The sequence below is a fragment of the Helianthus annuus genome, chromosome 3 (genome assembly GCF_002127325.2).
Source record: "Helianthus annuus cultivar XRQ/B chromosome 3, HanXRQr2.0-SUNRISE, whole genome shotgun sequence".
Lineage (NCBI taxonomy): Eukaryota > Viridiplantae > Streptophyta > Magnoliopsida > Asterales > Asteraceae > Helianthus > Helianthus annuus.
In genome coordinates this window covers 150663251-150666654 of record NC_035435.2, presented here as the reverse complement: position 1 = coordinate 150666654, position 3404 = coordinate 150663251, and positions in this window count along the sequence as shown.

The window sequence follows — 3404 nt, the reverse complement described above, 5'->3', positions numbered from 1 at the left end:
TTGAGGATAAACCGGTACTAAAAGCTCTTGTGTCATTGGACGACCTCGGTATCTTACCAACACTATACTAGTCCACGATGGGTGCACTTGCCCATATGTGTGTTTAGTGTTAGTAAATATCGTGTTTTATAAATTTAAAACTTGGCTAAAAAGTGTAAAAGGGCTCAAAATATATATAAAAAACATATAACACACGACACGCATCACCCGTCGGAGGGGAGATCCACCCTACGCCCGGCTGACGTGCTAGTTTTTGGTTGGGAGGGCGGGAAACATGTTTGTGTCGATCTCACAGGTGTATCCCCCCTAGCCGGGTTCCGGGAAAATGGGTTTGTGGCGGGGCAAGCGGTGCTGAAAGCAGAGTCGCAGAAGGTGGAAAAGCACGCGAAAGCTTGTGAGGATAATCAGCATGCCTTTGTCCCCTTGGCGTTTGACACGTTCGGCTCCTTGACGCCAGAGGCAGTTCGGTTCTTGTCTAGAGTTCAGCGTGTGGTCCACAACAACTTTTCGACCCCTTGGGGACGAGGCTTTGTTTTTAGTAGATTAGGGTTTTCTATTCAGAAAGGGATGGCGGCGCAGTTTGTTACTCGTCTACCTGCTATCCTTATGTAATTTGCCCTGATGATTTAAATGAAATAAAATGATATAATAAAATTAATTGGTTTCCATCAAAACTACCTAGTTTTGGGACATTATAATGAGCATTTTTATATTCATTTATATATTTGTTATGGTCTTTGCAAAATTGACCTTTTTATATTAAAGAAGTTTGTGGTTGTGTAACTTTTGTTGGTGTTGCATCACTTCTTGAGAGACATGACTGTAACTATCATATATATGGTTGAACTTATTGTTTTTAATCTCCAATATTTTATATTGAAGAACTACATAGATAGAATGGAAAACATAACTATAAGACCGAAGGGTGTGGGGATGTTTGGGGGCTTTGCTCACCCCCCTCCGTCCCACACTGCCCCCTTGGGGCTCGGCACGTCGCTTTCGGCGGTTCTAGGACGTTTGAGACGAACCAAAAGGTGGTGCCCTCATTAAAAGTGGGTCCCTCATCCATTTTTATATATAAAAATAAGTGGCTGATCCATCTTCCACACCCTTGGGTAGTCTCAAGGGGATGATCCTCCACCCTTGGTGATGTGACGCCTACATGGCGGGTAGTCCCTTTGGGGACTAAGCAAACCACACCCTATGGTCTAATTGTTTGTTGTCATATATCGGCATTTTGTCAATAAATCTCATGTTCTATAAATATTTTTACATGATTTTTCGCTTGCAGATTTTGGTGGTAATTTGGTATATCAGCACACAAAAGTTTGGTAAACAGATGCTTGGTTTTGGAGTTGTCTGGTGGTCGACTGCAGCCTTTTTGACACCTATTCTTTTGCTCCGGCTGCTAATGTGTTCGAAGACTATTTCCCTTTACGATTTAATAATTCAAGTCGCACACCAACACCATAACTGTGTGTCGAAAATTATTTCAAAAATCAATTAATGTCACAAATATTTTTGTATAACGTTTATTATATAAAAGGTTTCATTGTCAAAATTAAATTGTACAACTCGTGTAACACACGGCCATTTAACCTAGTTATATATGCAATTGCACAACATGTTAGCGCCAAGAGACTTTGTATGATTCTCAACAGTGGCGACTTTGATGGTGTGCGGGGAGGACCTCCGCCCAAGGCCCGTGATTTCGAGGGGCACGCGATTTAAAAGAAAATCCGATATGTATATGTTATTTTTTATTAAATAGTAAACACATATCAATTCCAACATAAGTCTATTTACAAATCATTTTTATGGTTTAGAACTTAGTCCACTTGGCATTAGGTTTATTGAGCAAATACTAATTTGATTATTATTTTTAAATAATAATAAAACATTATAGAAGGGCACATTTTTTCAAGCTTGAACAAAGTACGTGAATTCTGAGAGACGCCTCTGATTCTCAACCTTGCCACCAAAGTCTTGTGCTTCATTCAAAAGACACCAAGCACATAAAGAGTCAGTAGAGAGAAAGAGATGGTGAAAGCTCACACACACGTAGGTGCTATCGGAAATTACACTATTCCCCTGCCTGAATTACTGGCGGTTGGTTTCGGCGACGTCGTTGCTATAGCGGATGTCGGTAGCGTAATGAATTGAACCGATAAAGACCGAGTTTCTACGGTAGCAACGGATATCCGTAGCATAACAAATCGAACCGATACCGATCGAGTTCTCGCGGCGCAACGCGAAGAAATCCCACTAGTTCTTGTAAAATGATGTTTCTTATTCCAAGTATTGTCATTCCAAATTTCATAATATTGTATTTATCCATCTCAAAGTAAATTAAAATAAACTCATTCGTCATGGTGTTTCACTCAATAAACAAATAGAACCTTATACACTCATATGAATATATGATTCAGTGTAATTTTTTTTCTTTTATGTTTATTTACTAGGTTAAGAATTGTATGATACACAAGCTTAAGTAGGAACATTTTGTCAACGATCAATGAATAACAAACGTCTTAAATTGTTTTAAAACAATAAAGCGTAATACAAATAAAATCAATAATTTAACATAATACATATATCTCTTTTAGACAATATCAGTAATTCATAAATCTCTACGCAACTTCTTTTAATTAACAAGTTCACAGGATTCGGCCCTAAGTGAGAGTTTTCCCCGATTCGAAGGCAAATGTATCTCGATGTGGTGAATTTTGCCAGTAGCCCATTTAAAAGATTCGTTGACCATTAGAAAAAAAAACGAGTGTCATCCTATCCTATCTTTTAATATATTTTAAACTATTAATATTAATGCTAGCTAGCTTTCATTCTTCATTTTTTTCATTGTATTACAAATTCATTGATACGTAATAATGATTATTAACTTCTTTGCCGACATATAGTTATTGTTCACCTTTATTGGCATTATTCATCACATGAAGTATTAGAAAACAGAAATTTTTTATATCAATTTTAATTAGATTTAACAACGTAGTTTGTACATCATCATGGACTTAAAATAGTCAAACATCAATTATGTTTATTAAACTTTTTATTATACTAATCAATTGGTTCTTTTTAAATATTTAAAATAGTCAATCATCTCAAATGAAATGATCATCGGGTTTTGGATATCAAATTAGTTTACATTATTAAAATTTGATTTATAATCTGCTTTCAAAATATAAATGATTGTTATAAATAGTTTTAGTCGATTTGTGTTTATAAACACAACTAAAATGACACGAGAATGCATGTTTATTATAACACTGAATAAGAAATATCAAAGAAACAAACATCAATACATCTTTAGCTCTTTTATAACTAATCATGATTCCATGTATACATAAATCGCCAATTGTCATCTTCGACATTTTGAAACGTCTCATTGT